Source organism: Pinus tabuliformis, chromosome 3_2, assembly GCF_031772625.1.
Source record: "Pinus tabuliformis cultivar Carrire ecotype Pingquan chromosome 3_2, CPIR1, whole genome shotgun sequence".
In the NCBI taxonomy this organism is placed as follows: Eukaryota; Viridiplantae; Streptophyta; class Pinopsida; order Pinales; family Pinaceae; genus Pinus; species Pinus tabuliformis.
This window is the reverse complement of record NC_142302.1, coordinates 269,193,840-269,214,034: the sequence shown is the minus strand read 5'-3', so window position 1 is coordinate 269,214,034 and position 20,195 is coordinate 269,193,840. Positions and strand designations below refer to the sequence as shown.

General features: G+C 40.2%; 1 protein-coding gene across 4 annotated transcripts in view; it reads right to left on the bottom strand.

Moving 5' to 3' along the window:
- MLH1 (MUTL-homolog 1) overlaps positions 1-20,195 on the bottom strand; it is a 503,175-nt gene that overhangs the window by 157,813 nt on the left and 325,167 nt on the right. The gene's annotated exons all lie outside the window — the stretch shown is intronic.

Genomic DNA, 20,195 nt, shown 5'->3' with positions numbered 1-20,195 from the left:
AAGGAAAGCAATAAATTAGTTGGGGTTGTAAATTTGCTTACATGGAAGAAAAGGATTGACCTAAATCTTATTGAGAATGAGGTCATGGATCACATTAAGGGATCATTAACCTAGCCTCCAAAACAATATACTCAAGCTCATGCTAGATACATGAAGGGAGAAGTGAGAGCCCAAATGATTCTTATAGAATCTATAAAAGACTCTCTAATCCGCAAAAGCTATATATGACAAACTGGCAGAGTTGTTTTCCGTAAGTACAGCCAGAGAAGTAATCTCCTTAAGGCAAGAACTCTACAAACTGAAGATATCCAAGGAAGATGGTGTTGGAAATACTGAGAGGGGGGGTGAATCAGTGTTTCTTTTCAATTATTACTTTTACCAGTTAGATCACTTATATTTAGAACACAAAATGAACAATAGGAATAAATGCTTTTATTCATATAATCTTTACAATGAATCAAGTACAATGTATATAGGGCTCCAACCCTAGATGAAGACACCTATCTTCAATCTCCTAGGCTCCAACCTGTTGCCAAGCACCAACTTGGACTTTTGTGAAGCTCCAACCTCTAGGGCACCAACCCTATCTTCTCAAGGCACCAACCTTGCGTTAGAGGCTTCAACCCCTAGGGCACCAACCCCTCTCTAGTACAGGCTCTGACTTGGTTTCTTGAGGACACCGATCCTCTAGGGCTCAAACCCTATCCTCCAAGACACCAACCCTATCTTTTTGAGGCTCCAACCCTCAGCTTCACTTCGTCAAGATATGTTTAGGTGAACTTCACAGCTCCCAAGGTCTTCTTCACCGAGCCTTGTCAATCTTTAGCAATGCCTTCACTTAGTCTCCACATCATGTCATCAATGAGAACCTTGTTCTTCACATGAAGGTGTCACCATTGCTCTTCATGTTACCCAAACAAAACTTCTTCAAGGTCACCTCATGAAGACTTCATCATGGGTCTTCAAGACTGTCTCCAATAGGCTTCAATAGGTCTGCACACAATGTCCTTCAACAAGGTGCTTTACCAAGTCTTCAAGGATCCTTCAAGTGCTTAACAATTCTGCTTTCTACAATCTTCAACAAAGTAGCTTAATCTTGCTTCAGATTATCCTCAAAAAGTGTTTCAATAGATCAAGAAGTCCTTGTCCAAACACAACAAATCCAATCTCCAATATTGTTTCAACCAAGGTCTGCAACAAAGGCTTCCAAGGAGTATCTTTCTTAAGACACTATACAGTTCACTGCTCCAATAGTGCTTTGTACAAGTCTTCAAGGAGGTCTTCCACAATATTCCTAGGTCACAAATGCAAAAACCCAGACTTCCAATCATTCAACCAAAACACTAGTCTGCTCTACAAGCTCACTGGTGTCTAGGTCCGAAAGTCTGTGGTGAGGTCCTCTTGTAGCCCTAGTCTAAGCCTTGACTGAACAACAACCTATTATCCGAACTGAGCTCCAAAATGTTGATTGTCCGAGACCTTAAATTTAGCCTTCAAATTGTTCTGTGGTGAATTCTGGGCACCCAACAGGCCCGAGCTCAAGCCTTCAAAAGGCTGTCACAAAGTCAAAGACTGTAGCAAGTCCGAGTTTATAACTTTTGCCAGTTTTGTCTCAAAGTTCGAGCTGTTGTAGGTGACCAATCCAAATTTTAATAAGTCTGAGCCTCCTACAGGACTGTCAAAACATTGATCCGAGGTATGGAGGGGTAAGAGTAATCCACAGAAACATTAGCAATTCGTGTTTACTGGTCCAAGATGTTAGTCACCACAGGTTGTTGCCTTTGAACTTCTCCAATAGGTGGTTGTCACAAGAATTATTTCAAGAAACTGTCCACAATTGAGTTTTTAAGCCTCCTGCCCCTACCCGCAATTTCTGAGGTGTAACTGAGATGCAATATATTACTCCATAGGTAGCCAATCAAAAAAGACCCAAATTGAAATATTCCTTGTCCTCCACAACCTCCTTGTTGTCCTGTGTTATCTCTGAAATGACCACTGAATTATGTGTTTTTCACCGAAATTTTTTGGTTAAAATGAGGTCTGAAATCCTTATATATAGTGTTTTTCGCACAGCAAAACGAAAAGACACGTCCCTCTTTGGAAGGCAACTTGTGTTGGCTGCTCAGGTCGGCTCCATGTCCAGATTTAATAAATTAACTTCAAAAATTCATAGCTTTCAAACCACTTGGAGTTTCAGGCTATGTAATAGCTAATTGGAAAGGAAAAATTATGCTCTAAAAGATGGTCTACGAATCACATTGAGAGGCTGCCTCTAAGGTAGTGAAAATTAATTTTCTTTGTGACTGTCCTTAAATTTCTATGCATAGAATATTTGGAACAGTTTTGGGACAGTGTGGCTTCTCCATTGTTTTGCACCAATAATATCATCATGATAGTATCCAGCATCATGATGAAGGTATAGCATCTTGTATTCGATGATAGTGCAGTAATACGTCATAGTGTAGCCTTCATTAATTTGTCAAAGACACCAAAGTAGTCTTCCAATTATGTCAAAGTGTGGTCATTCTTTAAAGAGTATGACATCATCAAGTGTATGACTCCATATGTCATCAAGGGTTAAGGTCTAGATCATCAAGGCACATGAAACATTATAGTTAGTTCAAGGGCTCCTTAGGACTTCTTCATTAATGGTTTGACATCTTTGTGGCTTGACATCTTCATTGATGGTATCCTTGTCATCTTCTCGGACCAGGGATCTCAAGAACATTGACATCTCGGTCAATGCCATATTGACATCAATGACAACCTTGATTAACAATCTTCCCCTTTGTCATTGATGGCAATATTCTAGCCCTTCCAACATTCTCTCCCCCATTGACATCAATGGAAAACAGGGTGCCGAAGTACTCCCCCTGTCAAGCTGCTTCTTTTCTTCATCAATAGTAGTTCTTCATAGGTATGTTACTCCCCCTATCACGATGCTTCTTCTTTCTTGCAATGTGGTTCATGATAGATGTGCTTACATTCCTTTATGTGATGAACCAACTCCCCCTGTCTGCACAACCTCCTCTAGCTCAAGAAAGATTACCTACTTAGTGATCAAGTGGAAGACATCTTCAACAACAGTCCATTGGATAGACAAGAGATCACGTTGTTCAATAGAGTGATCTTGAGAAATGATCTATCAAAGAATGAATGTCCAAGTGGCTCATCAAGGATTTCATAGAGCCCATTAACAGATAGCTTTTGCAAGAGTGCTTAATCATCATAAGCTCCCCTTAACTATATGCATGGTCTTTTTGGCAGACTCTCCCCATCAAATACTTGGAATATCGAGGATGACATCATCAAGTCAACAACATGTGTTGTTGGCTAGTGAGTTCAAGAGACTTCCAAATAGTGCTTGCTTCCTTCTCCAAATTTGTGTAACCTTTTTGTCTAGTATGGTTCTAGCTTGTGTAGGGGCCCAAGTGAAGTTACAATCACGTGCCGAATGTCCAATGTCATGACACTTGAAGCACTCTATATTGTTCATGCATAAAAATTCATGATGACTTCTTGCAAAATTGCTTCTTGGAGATTGACGGGGACCATAATAATTATCTTTGTGATATGCCCTACAATCTTTTGCCATGTGCCCAAAGTTTGTACAAGAATAACAATAACCAAGAAATATTTTTTGGTACCTGGGAGAAGAAGGTTTCCTTGATGTACTTCTAAAGTCCTTTTTCCTTGGGATTATTTGATGGTATTCATTTCCTTTTGTATTCTTGACACCATTTGCAAGTCTTCTTGGAGTAGGATTTCTTTCAATGTGTTCTTGATTCTTCTCCTTGCCTTTGCTAAAACTACGAGCATCAACATTTCCTCCAAGCTTCCTCACATCCTTGTTGTTTGAAGCATTAGGGTTTGCATCATTCTTGCTTGAGGATTCACCTACATAGCCGAGACCTGATTTATCAAGGGGAAGCCTTTGATGACTTAGGATGTCATCTAGGGTTTGAGAACTCTTCAAGTTCTTAGTCAACAAGTCAACTTCCTTTTTAAGAAAGACAATTTCTTCTTTCATGTTCTTCCATTCTTCATCCTTCTTTGATAGTATGATTTCCATTTGTTCCTTCATCTTAGTTGCTTCACATGATTGGGCCTTAAGAGAAGTGATTACTGATTTTAACTTGGTGATGTCATCATCCTTTTCTTCTAGTTCGCATATCATGGTGTTTCTCTCCTTTTCTACTTCATCAACTTGTCCTTCTATGAATGTCAAAGCTTCCATCACCTTCTCAGCTCCTTGCGCTTGTTTCCTTGCTTCTTCTAGTTGAGATTTAAGGGAGGAGACCTCTTCCTTGTATTGACCAATATCTACTTCAAGTTTGTTCAAGCTCTTGTGCCTTTGTTCAAGGTGGTTTGACAAGGTATCTTCCCGTTTCTTTGCCTTATCCAATTGATTTGTCATGGATATGACTTCTTCATGATGCTTTCTCTTGTTTTGATGAAATTCTTCCTTAATCTTGGTGAGCTCCTCATCTCTTTCTTGTACTTGAAGCTTGACAAGGTCAACTTCCTTCCTTGTCTTGTCCTGGTCACCAACTTGCGCTTTCTTCTTAAGTTCCTCATTTTCCTTTTTCAAATTGTTAATCTCTTCCATGGCAACCATAAGTTTAGTGAGGAGATCTTCTTCAAAATCTTCTTCATTCTCTTCTTCTTCTAGGTCTTCTTTAGCCTTGATGTTATCACTCTTATCTTCAACTTCCTTGATGGGCTCTGGATTTCCTTCTTGCTTTCCATCATTTGCTTGACTAGAGATCATTGTCAACGCTCCTTTTGAGTGAAGATCATGAAGTTTATCCCATATGCCTTTTCCTGATGAACGTTTTTCAAAATTGGTCTTTATAGAATCTGGTAGCCCATTCAAGATTGCCTTCATCACTTTTGTATTGCACTCCTTGGATTCTCCATCCATCATGCTATCAGCAATCACTGATTTCCAGACTTCAATGCCTTGAGTCTTTAAGAAATTCCTCATTCTTTCCTCCCATATATCAAAGTTTCCATTGAACAATGGAACCTTCACAGATTGATTGACTTCAATTTCGGTGGTTGAGGGAGACACATATTTAGGAGGATTGGAAACTTTCTTCCTTGGCTTTGCCATTTGTGTTCTAATGATCAACCTTCAAGCTGTTAGGCTTTTGAGTGAAGGTACTGGCTCTGATACCAATTGTTGGAAACACTGGGGGGGTGAATCAGTATTTCTTTTCAACTGTTACTTTTACCAGTTAGATCACTTATATTTAGAACACAAAATGAACAATAGGAATAAATGATTTTATTAATATATTATTTACAATGAATCAAGTACAATGTATATAGGGCTCCAACCCTAGATGAAGACACTAATCCTCAATCTCCCATGCTCCAACCTGTTGCCAAGCACCAATTTGGACTTTTGTGAGGCTCCGACCTCTAGGGCACCAACCCTATCTTCTCAAGGCACCAACCTTGTGTTTAGAGGCTCCAACCCCTGGGGCACCAACCCTTCTCTAGTACAGGCTCCGAACTGGTTTCTTGAGAACACCGATCCTCTAGGGCTCCAACCCTATCCTCCAAGGCACCAACATTGTCTTTTCGAGGCTCCAACCTCTTGGGCTCCAACCCTTAGCTTCACTTCATCAAGATATGTTTAGTTGAACTTCACAGCTCCCAAGGTCTTCTTCACCGAGCCTTGTCAATCTTCAGCAATGCCTTCAGTTAGTCTCCACGTCACGTCATCAATGACAACCTTGTTCTTCACATGAAGGTGTCACCATTGCTCTTCATGTTACCCAAACAAAACTTCTTCGAGTTCACCTCATGAAGACTTCATCATGGGTCTTCAAGACTGTCTCCAATAGGCTTCAATAGGTCTGCACACAATGTCCTTCAACAAGTTGCTTTACCAAGTCTTCAAGGATCCTTCAAGTGCTTCACAATTCTGCTTTCTACAATCTTCAACAAAGTTGCTTAATCTTGCTTCAGATTATCCTCAACAAGTGTTTCAATAGATCAAGAAGTCCTTGTCCAAACACAACAAATCCAATCTCCAATATTGTTTCAACCAAGGTCTGCAACAAAGGCTTCCAAGGAGTATCTTTCTTAAGACACTATACAGTTCACTGCTCCAATAGTGCTTTGGACAAGTCTTCAAGGAGGTCTTCCACAATATTCCTAGGTCACAAATGCAAAAACCCAGACTTCCAATCATTCAACCAAAACACTAGTCTGCTCTACAAGCTCACTGGTGTCTAGGTCCGAAAGTCTGTGGTGAGGTCCTCTTGTAGCCCTAGTCCAAGCCTTGACTGAACAACAATCTGTTATCCGAACTGAGCTCCAAAATGCTGATTGTCCGAGCCCCTAAATTTAGCCTTCAAATTGTTCTGTGGTGAATTCTGGGCACCCAACAGGTCCGAGCTCAAGCCTTCAAAAGGCTGTCACAAAGTCAAAGACTGCAGCAAGTCCGAGTTTATAACTTTTTCCAGTTTTGTCTCAAAGTCCGAGCTGTTGTAGGTGACCAATCCAAATTTTAATAAGTCTGAGCCTCCTACAGGACTGTCAAAACAGTGATCCAAGGTATGGAGGGGTAAGAGTAATCCACAGAAACTTCAGCAATTCGTGTTTACTGGTCCACGATGTTAGTCACCACAGGTTGTTGCCTTTGAACTTCTCCAATAGGTGGTTGTCACAAGAATTATTTTAGGAAACTGTCCACAGTTGAGTTTTTAAGCCTCCTGCCCCTATCCGCAATTTCTGAGGTGTAACCGAGCTGCAATATATTACTCCACAGGTAGCCAATCAAAAAAGACCCAAACTGAAATATTCCTTGTCCTCCACAACCTCCTTGTTGTCCTGTGTTATCTCTGAAATGACCACTGAATTATGTGTTTTTCACCAAAATATTTTGGCTAAAATGAGGTCTGAAATCCTTATATATAGTGGTTTCGCACAGCAAAACAAAAAGACATGTCCCTGTTTGGAGGGCAACTTGTGTCAGCTGCTCAGGTCGGCTCCATGTCCAGATTTAATAAATTAACTTCAAAAATTCATAGCTTTCAAACCGTTTGGAGTTTTGGGCTATGTAATAGCTAATTGGAAAGGCAAAATTATGCTCTAAAAGATGGTCTAGGAATCACATTGAGAGGCTGCCTCTAAGGTAGTGAAAACTAATTTTCTTTGTGACTGTCCTTAAATTTCTATGCATAGAATATTTGGAACAGTTTGGGGACAGCGTGGCTTCTCCATTGTTTTGCACAAATAATATCATCATGATAGTATCCAGCATCATGATGAAGTTATAGCATCATGTATTCAATAATAGTGCATAATACGTCATAGTGCAGCCTTCATTAATTTGTCAAAGACACCAAAGTAGTCTTCCAATTATGTCAAAGTGTGGTCATTCTTTAAAGAGTATGACATCATCAAGTGTATGACTCCATATGTCATCAAGGGTCAAGGTCTAGATCATCATGGCACATGCAACATTATGGTTAGTTCAAGGGCTCCTTAGGACTTCTTCATTAATGGTTTGACATCTTTGTGGCTTGACATCTTCATTGATGGTATCCTTGTCATCATCTCGGACCAAGCATCTCAAGAATATTGACATCTCGGTCAATGCCATATTGACATCAATGACAACCCTGATTAACAGATAGAATAGCCTCATACTTCATGAGGATATTAGAAATTCGAGATCAACTACAAGAACTAGGAGAAGTTATGTTTGATAGAGAGATGACCACAGTGGTACTAAATGCACTACCGGAAGAGTGGAGTAATTTCACTTCAAGACTATATGGGAAGAAAAAGACTACTCCATTTCAAGATCTATGGTCACTTTGTAAGATCGAAGATACCAGAATAAAGGCAAAGATTGATGTTGGAAAAAATGAGTAGAATCAAGCATATGCTCTTACGACTAGAAGAACAGGGAAATTTGGAAAGTTTGTTCCTCAAAAGAAGAGAAGGAACATGGATAATGTAAGATGCTATGGAGGTCAAGGACTTGGGCACTATAAAAGAGGTTGTCCTAACCATAGTAAGGACAAGAGGAATAGAGAAGAAGCCCACATTACTGAAGAAGTGAAATAGCCTGAGTCAAAGAAACTTAAGAATGAAGAAGAAAAAGATCTCTACTTTGACTGAGATGATCTTCTTCACTAGAAGGTACCTTTCACTTGTCTATAGATAAGATGCAATGTAAATAAAATAGAATGCATCAGATTAGAAATAGCACCATGATAGAAGCATTAGAAATAAGAGCTCATGACATGGGAAGCAGAAAGTATGTCTAGAATAAATTGTTTACAAAGAATAAGAAGCTCTTAAGAAACCTCATTGATACTTATTGAAAGAAGCAGAGGTCATCATCGACTGGGACCATCATAGTCAATAAAATAAACATCTGCCAGATAAGGATATCAAAGATCCTCAAGTTTTCTAATGGAATCCTCATCAAAGGATTCACCGATCTAGAAAGAAATAAAATGTTTCATCAAGAATTCCAACTCGTGGGATTCAAGGTATGATGGTATTTTACACAACAGGAAAGCAGGTCTAAAGGATAACGTCCTTTCGAATGAAGCTGCTACAGAAAGTTTGGATGACTAAAAGGAAGATGAGGTATGTATGCTTAAATAGATTATTATGAAAGCCATGTCATATGATTGTAGATAATATGGATCACTATTTCCATCTTGGGAAATGTGATCAAAAGAAGAGAAGATCTCCTCCTCCGAAAGATTGCAGCAAAGCATAAGTCACACTAGATGAAATCAACATAATATGTTCTCATATGAATCATGAGTATATTGACTACAATCAAGGAACTATGATTGGAAGCTCCATGGCATGAAGTATGAAAGGATAGGAAGAGATCATGATAATATGCGACGAAGAGATCATGATAGTATGCAACGAAGTTAGAAGGCATTCAACATTCGAAGTCCAAGAGGATTTGACTAGAATATCTCCCAGAAAGATTTGAAGGCTCTGATAGAAGTCAGAAAAGATAGAGACCCTTGACAATGGATATATGTGGGAGATGTGTCAATTTTCATGCAGGATGTTGATACTTACAGGAAGATGTCATGGTGAAATATCATCACAAAGGTAATTTTGATTTAAAGTGTTCATTTACTATTTTTGAACTAATGTCTGGATGGGCTTATGTAGGACTGCCAAAGGAAAATTTGTGGATGACTTCCAAGCAAACCATATAGAAGGATGTAATATCCTTCCCAAAAATATGGCATAAAATTTCACTGTTGGATCACTTTCTGATGAGTTGAGGACATGACTAACTCACATATAAAAGTGATGGATGATTTGTGCCCTATGTATAAGTTCACAAAGATGAAGACTCCTTAACGAAGAAGAAATTCATGACATCCAAGGAAGGAGCTCTTCATGTAGTTGGTTGTTTCAAGCTCTCCACATGAGGAGCTGCAATAGGTCCATGGTTAAGAAGGAGCCTGAAAAGAAGTTTCTTACTTGGAAGAAACTTGGGAAATTCCTAAGCGAACAACTTAGGTACATTCCTCTCTAATAGGAATGAGTACATTCCTTTAATGGAATATAACCTCCTAGTTTGAAAAGAAGAGATAGACATGTCATTTTGGTCTTCACTTGGGAAGACATAATGGAGGATTGTGTAATCATTTGGCATTTGATACTCTTAGGGGATGAGACAGGGCATCCCATGAAAGAGTAGTCATGGAGGAGCAATATTTTTTGTTGGATTGGGGAGTCTAAGAAAAAAATAGTCCTTATGGAGCATATCCTAAGAGAACCCAAGTGGGGTATGTTCCGAGAGAGAAAATGATGAGTGTGTTTATAAATCATTGGTCTCGCCAGCATTGTGCTCTGATCTTGTGGAGAGATAGAGTTGTTAGTCAAGGCCTTGCTATATAACAATGTTGGTTGATATGATGCTATACAATGGAGTTACAAATCCAAATACTTCTTATGAGAGATTCTTCATATTGAGAAAGTCGAAGTACCATTATAAATACCTCCCTAGTTAAGAGGGAGTGTTCAAAAGTGTAACTAGGTTCGATCTTCATAATGACATGTAATTATGTAATGAGATGTAAATAAGAAAAATAAAATTATTATAATGACTTGCTTCATGGGTTTCATGAGCAAGGGATTTTGTGTGAAAATTCCTACACCAGAATCTCTACTACAACAAACTGATGTTACTTCTCCTACTTGATTAAATCATGCAAGTTATTTACTATCTTCTACGATAAATTTCGAAGTAAATACTTCTACAGCCTTCACTTAATTTATATAGATGCGGAAATAAAATACTGAGAAAGAAAGAAAAAAATAGCACATAGGACACAAGTTATTTTTGGACAAATAGTCCCCGAAAAACCCAATGCGGGAAAACCGGTGCAGCTGCTCTAAGGGTTTTATATTATTAAGCAGTAGCAAAATCTGAATACCTCACAGGGTTATTCAGTTACAGAAAGAAATACTTGCAGAAGCTTTGTGAGTTTACCTCACACAATCATTGAGAAATCGTGGCTGATCCAGCCCCAAACTTACTGCCTCCCAGCTTTTCTAGTTGCCTCTGTGTTGTCTCTACATAGTGCCTGCGTCAGCCCAGCGTCAAGCTCTCTGGGTGTTGCGTCACTCCTCTGGCTGGTCGATCTGCTGCCTAGGAAATTTGATTTCTTCCTCCTGGTCTCACACCCCGACTCCCGGCTTCTGAAAATCGAATTCCTCTGCAGAATTCAAACTTCTCTCTCTCCCGCTGCGTTGGTTCTGTGTGACCCTTCTAGCCCTGCTTCAACCTATACATGGAAGCTTCTGGATCACTTACTGCCTCTCTCTGCTGATGTATCTCTGGCTGAGAATCTCTCTCTCCAGAAGCTGCTATCCCTGCCCCTCAACTGCAAGAGATTTTCTCATTCAATTTTTCCTCTTGAGAACTTCTCACTTCAAAAACTCGATTTTCTCTATCTCTCTGTGTGTTTTCCAGATGACCCTCAAGCCCCTTCTTATATCTTCCTGTTGGACAACCAATGGCCTAGATTAAAACATAATCAAAGGCTCAGATCGTTTTGGTTTGATCCATGGCTTTTTCTAGAAGTTTCACTCCTTATTAGATTAATACCCATTAATATTTTAATTTTCCTAAGTTTAGACTTAGGAACCCCATTAAAAATATTAATTATTTTAGTAAAATCACTTTTGGGTGGAATTTCCCAAAACGCTTTCTGGGTTCTTTGGAATACTTGTGCCCAAGCCTCCCTGCAAAATTTGAGGCTTAGAGCACATCCGATGCTACCCCAAATCAACACTCCCTCTTAGTGAGGAATGTGCTCTAGCAATACACTGCTACTGCATACTGCTCTTTTCTCTGAAGCATTGTCCTTGCGCTTGATGCCTGACATGTTATCCATCAACCATTGCGTTGTTGCTGCTATTGTATTGTTGCCTTTGACACTACCATTGCCAATGCTACATCTGTACTACAACTCCCTCTCAAACGCTGCATCTACTATGTTGCTAGCATTGTCACTGCTAATACTGCATCCGTACTGCAACTCAGCTACTGAGAGAAGCATCTAAAAACACCCAAAACTAGACAAGTATCCAGTGGATGCACCTCGGTGCTGAAATCCTAATTGCTGCTAGTCCCACACTCTCTTCTGATGCCACTGCATTGTTGACTCTATGCTCTACGTTGCTCACGTTTTGTCGCTACTAGCCACTGCATCTGTCAAGTCAACACTCCATGGGACCAACTGATACTCTAGTCTCCACCATCCCGCTACTCCTGATCATGGGCTCCCGTAGCAAGGTGATGATCCAAGAGGTGGGCTCCTCAAGGATCTTGCCCATCTATAGCTTTGTCAAACTACAGTTCTATATCAGCCCACCTCCCTCCTGGAAGTATCTTCGCTGTCATGCCGAACTCCTCCTCATCGATCTTCACAGTTGCAACCTTCGAATCATGCTTCTCATCCTTGTCCTTTTTCTTTAAAGGACATTGCGATGCATAGTAGCCCATCTCGCCACATCTAAAACACTTCACCTTGGAGACATCCTTCTTTCGTCTCTGTTGCCCCTATTGTCCCTTTGATGCAAGGGTTGTGTTATCCTCTTCCTCCACTTTCGGCTTCGACACGCTGTTGTTGCTGCTCCCGTCAAGTTTTACATTGAGCAGGTCTCTCCTCAGCTCTTCTTGTTTCAAAGCTGCCCACATCTCATACCAATTCGGCAATGCTACTTTGCCCAAGATACTCTGGACAAATATTTTCCACTCATCCGAGACGGAATTTAGAGCCACCCTCACTAACTTTGAATCCTGAGGTGTATGTCCTGCAACCGACAGCTCATCACCAGTCTCCTTCAGTTTCGTGAGGAAAGGATCCACGCGTTCTCCCTTCTGCTTCTGAGCAGATCTCAGCTTCTGCTCTAAGTACATCTTCCACTACTCGGAAGATCCCTGATACAATGTGGCCAAGGCATCCCACATCTCCTTAACGGTTGCTTTGCTTGCAACATGGCACACCACGTGATCCTTGAATCCATCCAGGATCATCCTCTTTGCCTTAGCCATCTCATCTCTGTACTTCTTCAGGGATCCACATCCGCTGAGACAGCTACCGCATTATCAACATACATCTTGAGGGCATGTTCACCTAGAAGGAAAGTCATTCTAGCCTTCCAAATGGCATAGTTGGAAGCCCCGTCCAACATGTCCTGATCCCTCAAGCCACTAGTTGCCATATCCTCCGAAAATTGTCGAACAACTCCCTCTTTCTCCCTACTGCATAGCTCCTAGGTTGCCTTACGCACTCCTTGATGGAGTTGGTAAGCTCCTGCTCAGCAAATGAGAAATGTTGATTTCCTCAGTAAGAAATATTGAGGAAGTATTCCCTCACTATGCGATCTGCTTCTTCCTTCTAACGATTTTTTTGCCCAACATTCAGCTAGCAGAAAACTGCATCCCTCTAGCTCTACGTAGCTCCCTCTGCCTTGGCAAGTTTTTCGATCTGGTAGTCTTACCTCACTGTTGGCTCACGCAGAGAGAGCCACCCACGAAAATATAGCCCTCCTGGCGAGAACTGTGCAATCCCTCAAGGAATTCGAGCTGCTACTTGTTGCAGCTAGTTGGCCCTTGCTTCAATGCTAGATCTTCTCTTCCTTGTTTCACATCAACCGCTATGATACCATGTGAAAATCCTACACCAAAATCCCTACTGCAGCAAACTGATGTTACTTCTCCTACTTAATTAAATCATGCAAGTTATTTATTGTCTTCTACGGTAAATTTCGAAGTAAATACATCTGCAACCTTCACTTAATTTATATATATGCAAAAACAAAATAATGAGCAAAAAAGAAAAATACAACACATAGGACAATTATTTTTGGACAAATAGTCCCCAGAAAAACCCAATGCGGGAAAACTGGTACAGTAGCTCTGAGGGTTTTATATTATTAAGCAATAGAAAAATTTGAATACCTCACAAGGTTATTCAGTTACAGAGAGAAGTACTGGGAGAAGCTTTGTGAGTTTACCTCACACAATCATTAAGAAATCATGGTTGATCCAGCCCCAAACTAACTGCCTCCCAGTTTTTTTGGCTACCTCTGTGTTGTCTCTGCGCAATGCCTGCGTCAGCGCATCATCAAGCTCTCTAGGTGTTGCGTCACTCCTCTGGCTGATCGATCTGCTGCCTAGGAAATTTGATTTCTGCCTCCCAGTCTCACACCCAAGCTCCCGGCTTCTGAAAATCGAATTCCTCTACAGAATTCGGACTTGTCTCTCTCCCTCTGCGCTAGTTCTGACTTCTGCATTACCATTCTGGCCCTGCATCAGCCTCTGCATGGAAGCTTCTGGATCACTTACTGTCTCTCTCTACTGATGTATCTCCCGCTGAGAATCTCTCTATACGAAAGTTGCTATCCCTGCCCCTCAATTGCAAGAGATTTCCTCAATCAATTTTTCCTCCTGAGAACTTCTCACTTCAAAAAATTGATTTTCTCTATCTCTTTGTGTGTTTTCCAAATGACCCTCAAGCCCCTTCTTATATCATCCTGTTGGACAACCAACGGCCTAGATTAAAACATAATCAAAGGCTCAAATCGTTTTGGCTTGATCCATGGCTTTTTTTAAAGTTTCACCCCTGATTAGATTAATACCCATTATTATTTTAATTTTCCTAAGTTTAGACTTAGCAACCCATTAAGAATATTAATTATTTTAATAAAATCACTTCTGGGTGGAATTTCCCAAAACGCTTTTTGGGTTCTTTGGAATACCTATGTCCAAGCCTCCCAGCAAAATTTGAGGCTTAGAGCACATCTGATGCTACCCCAAATCAACATTTTGTTTTTGAGTCAAGACTCCCATTAAGAGTCTTTAGGATTTATTTATCATCTAGTCATAAAATGTAAGAGTCATTGTCATGTAAATGAAGTCATGTTACACTTTGTAAAAGGTAAATATTATCTATGTGAAGTGTCCTCCAAGAACTTGTCACCTAACCTCTTCAAGTCGGCCTACAAACGATGAAGAAACTGCTAGAACAAGTCGGCCTAAACTCCAGCTGTCAAGTCGGCCTAAAGACCCAGTGAGGAGGTGTATATATAGGAGAACTCGGCCTCCATTCAAGGCAAGAAATTCGATCTGATTTCGGTCTAAGAGAAGTACGAAGAAGGGTGCAAAAGAAAGTGTGAAGTAAAGGCAGTGAAAGGGTTTCCTCTAGGGTTAAGAAAGTCACTCCTCTGGGGCAGCAAAGAAGGATCTTCTAGATTAGCGAAAGAGGCAGTAGATAGGATTCTTCTGGGCATACGAAGAAGGATTCTTCTGGGACCTGCAAAGTGAAGTTTCTTCTGGGATAGCGAAGGAAGGTATCTTCTGAGTGATCGAAGTAGAGATCGAGATTCTCTGGGGAAGTTGTGAAGGTACAGAATATCGAGACCGAGTTTCTCTAGAAGGAGCAAGGGTGAAGCAGTTCAAGGTCAAGAAGAAAGGCGAAGAAAGAAAGAGGCAGAGCATCAAGGTTAGTGACAAGGTTCTTGGAAGGACACTAGAGTCAAGGGTCTGTGTCATGGTCTTGGTACTTATCAATTGAAGATCTAGAAGAAGAATTTTGATCAGGTTTTCCTCTCAAGAGGTGAGAGGTTTTGGCCCTGCCTAGAGAAGCCCACATACGGTGTCACTTGTCCTTTTATGCATTTTGGTAATTGTCTTGATGAAAGAACACATTAATAAGCTAACGAAGAAAAGACCATAAGACAAAGAAGTAAAAGTGCATCACAGGCAATTATCAAGTAGAGAAATTGTTAACTTTGAATGCCCTCGATTTCTCAAAAGAAAGCACTGTGAGTTTGGGGGAGTCTCTAGAGAAGAGGAAAATCGAACATTCGGTGCCTCTCTCTCTCTGTTTCGTGGTATTGTTTAGGCGATCAAAGTCTCCTAGGGTTTTGCTGCTATCAGAAGCTACATGTTGTTGGGAACTGCTGCATAGTTGAAGTTGCTGGAAAGGGTCGAAGATCTTTGAGGCTGACATGGTGTGGAAGGAAAGTCTAGTCTTGGTCTAGGGTGAAGTGTCTCAAAGAATACTATTAAAAGGAAGAATTACTTTGACTGGGTGTCCCCTCAAGGGGGGTATTGCCCTGGCATGTGCCTATATATTGTGTCTCTTGTTTTGTGATCTTCATGTATGTATAATTGCTTGATGAAAAATAAGATAATAAAGAAGTAAAAGAAGCTAACACACTCACAAGTAAATTATCAAGAAAGGAGAAACAAAGCCTAATATAATATTTTTTATTTTCGAACATAGATGACCCTCCTTTATCACTCAGGAACCCATGATTGTCCGAACCCCTAGTAGGCGATGAACCACCCCACCTTAAAAGGGGGTATCCACTGCTATACTTTACACATCATGCTCTCATTCCTGGAGCCTCGAGCTTGCATACATTAGTACATTCCAAACCTGACTATGGAAGGGCATGTCATTATGAAGTGCCCACTTGTTTCCCATGGTTCATAAACTCTTTTACTTGATTTGTTTGATGGCTTGCTATGCTGGAAGGCACTGGGACGCATTGAATCTTATGCAGGATTGCAAATGGTTTCCATTTTGTGTTTGGTCTCCCTATACAGAGCCCTGACCCCCCGACATTGGCACATGTGGGGTGTGTGTAGAGAGCCATGGGCCTCCACAGCAACAAACAACATTCCATGGATCCCCAAAGTCATTCAGAGATTGCGTGTGGTTCACCTTTTGGATGAGGAAGATGCACCTAGTTCACCATGCCCAGTTGACCCCACAGTTACATCATGCACTTGGCCAATGACCCAGGACCTGTATGATGATGTGGCATCCTTTAAACCATCATTCAAGCCCATGCAGATGGCCTACAAGCATCTTCGATTTGTTTGGAGACCCATGGGGACATTTGTGTGCCCCCACACCCATTTAGGAGTACCTCAGGTTTATTACTTGAAAAACAAGGGGCCAACCCCTTGTCCACTGCTTTTGGGAGTCCTTTCTCACATTATGGCACCTATGGACTTCACTAGGCCTCCTTTAAGGCCCAACAAAATGTATTATTGATCATTCGACCTCTTGAGAGGCTTACTCTTTTGATTTTGAGCTAGTTTGGTGGGCTTGTCACCAAAAGTATTGTTAATATGCACATTATTTTATTCTAGGGGCATTTTTAGTCCAAATTAGGCCATTCGAATCCCTTAGAGGATTGCATAAATAGAAGAGAGGCATTCTCTCTTATTCATCATCACTTTGATTGATCATTTTCTTTTGTGAGAATTTCGCATTTCTTTGAAGGAGGGGATTTTTGGATGAATGGATGAATTTCAATGTTTGGTTATTCTTCTTTGTCTTGGAGCTTTGATGATTGGCATATCTTGGTGATTGGATATATTCTTCTTAAATGTAAGTAATGTGTTAATGCTATTTTGATTATTTATGTTGTTGCATTCATGATTATGGGATTTTCTCTATTCTAGGGTTTATTTGTTGCTTTTCTTAGAACGAAATTGTGGAAATTGAATCTCTAAATAGTGTTGTATCATGATTGGGCCATATTTGAATGAATGACTGTTCCTAGAGACATCCTTGTCTTGATAAGTCACCAAATATTGTTGAGTGAAGTATAAATGACCTTGAAGCTACTTCCATTAAGCCCTAATGCCCAACGAAGTTGTCTTTTGAGCCTCCTTCACAAGCAGAAATCAAGCCAAACCATAATTTATCCATGACTCCATCCCTCCCAAAGAGCAAGGCATTGGTCTTCCACTGGTGATCACTTTAAAGAATATTTCTTTTCACCTTTTCTCTTTCTTTCTAGGCCTAGCCTACATAGGTCACCTAGGGCATCACTTACCTCACAAACTAGCCATTCAATTACTTCAATTTTTGTTCCACAACTACGTTGGAGTTTGTTCTAGAGGGCCTCCGAATTTGAAGCAAATCCGAAGGTGGAATCTCGATATATTGCAACCCCTAGCTTGTGGACCATTTTTTGCCCTACATTTATGTTAATTTTAGATAACAATGGTATGTTCTATGCTTAAGAGCAATTTACTTCAATTTTTCTTATTAGCCCAATATCAATTTCCAGATTAGCAACCACATTAACATGACAATAAATGCAAATAGAACATAAATAAAAAGCAGAGGACAAGCCAAGACAAGAGGACACAATATTTGGCGAATGCCAGGGGAAACCCCCAATCTAGGGAAACCCTTTGATCAAGTCTCCTTATTATTCTTCAAAAGTTCAACATAGAGAGAGAATACAATATACAAAATTCACTTGCCCAAACATAGCCAAATCTGTCCAATAAAACTGCGGTCAACAAGATGCCCTAACTAAAAAGTCAACGTTGGTCAACTTAACACAACTTGGTCAACGCAGAAAACAAAAAAGTACAGTCAGCCCTTCGCATGTGTGGAGAAGAGGAGCTGCCCAGAAATCCGTACGACCCAATCAGATGAGGAGAGAGAGAGGTATGTGAGTGATGATGAGTGTTCAAATGAGGTAGATGCTCCTTTTATTTATATGCAACAGTGAGGATGAAAAAACATGACTTTTGGGATTTGAGCCTACATAAATTTGTTGGCCGACCTAGACAATTTGTCCATAAAAAAAATAAACTCATAATTCCATTTGTACATGTCAGAATGAGATGATCTTTAGATCAATCCTACACCTCTCGTAAATAGGATTCCAATAAAAATATTAGCTTCATCATATGAGTTGTCCAAGGTGGATTTTGGCCCTAGTTTTCAATTTTAACAACTTCCCTGGGCTAGTGACCTTATTGGGATTACTGCATCAAATTCAAAGAAAATTTCTCCTTTAATCCCTTTCTCCCCCTTAATTAGGTCAAGCACACCCTTGGTTGATAAATTCCATCCCCTTGACCTAATTTTGCATCCACGTGGTCTCAAGTGGTCCCACAACCTTTCGAAGATAATTCTTCAAAGATCACTTGGGAAACCAAGTTCCATAAGGATTTTGAGGATTAAGAAACTCCATTACAAGTCATATTCCCTAAACCTAGCCCTCAAATCCTCATCAACCTCTCCTAAAGAACCCTACACCTTGCTTACAAAGCAAGAAAGCCCTAATCTTGAGTTTCTCCTAGGAAAGGGTTATTGGAATCACTTCCTATCCATTTCATTGATCTACTCTTCATAGGTGATTCCTTACATACTTGGTCTCCTCCCATCTCCCATCGATGAAAGTCAGTAAAGAGTAGGGAGCCTTAGCTGAGGTGATAGTGGGCTAAAGCTCCATTGTTGCTCTTGAGCTAGCAGTTGTTCTTCTAAGATCCCATTTTAGGACCCCTGCTAGTTTGAGCAGTAACAGCTCCTTTGCCCCATGTTCCCTCGAAAATATATTTGCATGGTAAGGCATTGATCTTCTATCCTCCATTGCCCTTTTTCCTTTTAAATCATTTATAACATTTTGTTGGGTTTTACTGTCCTTGTAATTCCTTGGTTGTGTGTGTTTGGGAAACTTCCCTTTGAATTCAGATATCAAAATTTACCCTAAAAAGCTAGCAATCCTATCTTCAAGAAGTAGAAGCCTTAGGGTTCTATTGACTTGGTTTGACTAGGCCATTCAATTCCTAAGATCTAATAGGGGGAACCCCCCTTGAGCTGGAGGAAAGCTGGCCATAAGTGAAAAGAGAATTGGTGAGATGACAGATGGCCCTCTCTTGAGTACACAGGATCTTGCACTTGAGTTTTTGGGTTTAATCTCGAGAAGTGTGATATTTTGCTGTAACAGGGACCAAGCTCTAGGCTGATAAAAATTACCAGAGTAGGCCAAAATTGTATTGACATCGCAAATTCCATGTCGATTTGTAACAAAGTGTGGCCATTCTTGATTAATAAAATCAATATTGGATTGTTTAAATTCAAACAAGTTGCTCATAAGCCAGCAAAGGCAGGGCCAAAGCTTAGCAGAGACAAAAATAGGCACAAACAAGGGTTCTGTAAGTGCTATTGAGAATAGGAGATGGCCTGATAATTAATAATGCAGGAAAGTTTCATGTTTCTTCCTGTTGTACTATAAAACTCGTATGAAGAACTCTGTCAAAAATCAATTCTGTAGAAGTGAAGTTGTACACGCAGGAATGTAAAACTCTGTATCAAAAGTTTTGCAGGCCAGTAATTCTTGCAAGAGTAGAGTTCAAAGATTGTAAGCATAGTCTGTGGTTTGCAGACTTACTAATTCAAACCTGGAGTTCTATTCCTCGAGAGGGTTTCTCCGGTATAAACCTCCTTGAATATGGCATTATGGCGTAAATTTATAATTTGTGCTTGGTAATAATGAATACATGTTACACAAGAATGTAAGCTTGCACACACATGACAGACATAAAGAGTGTTAAAGACTATTAAATCAAATCTGAAGTGAGTTCGAATGGGAGATGAAAGGGTGTCCCCTATTTCATATTCCCTTCCCTTTCCTGTGTTTTTCCTTGTAATTTGAGGGGATCTCTCCATCCAACCCAAAAACATGCACCCTCATCCCAAACTTTGGCAGAACATTTATCCTCTAATGAAAATTTAGCAAACACAACTACATCAAGTAAAGACAAAGCCAGCATTTAACATGAAGAGGACAATGAAATAGAAGCAAGTGGTCTTGTACAAGAGTTAAATATTTGTAAAAAGGGA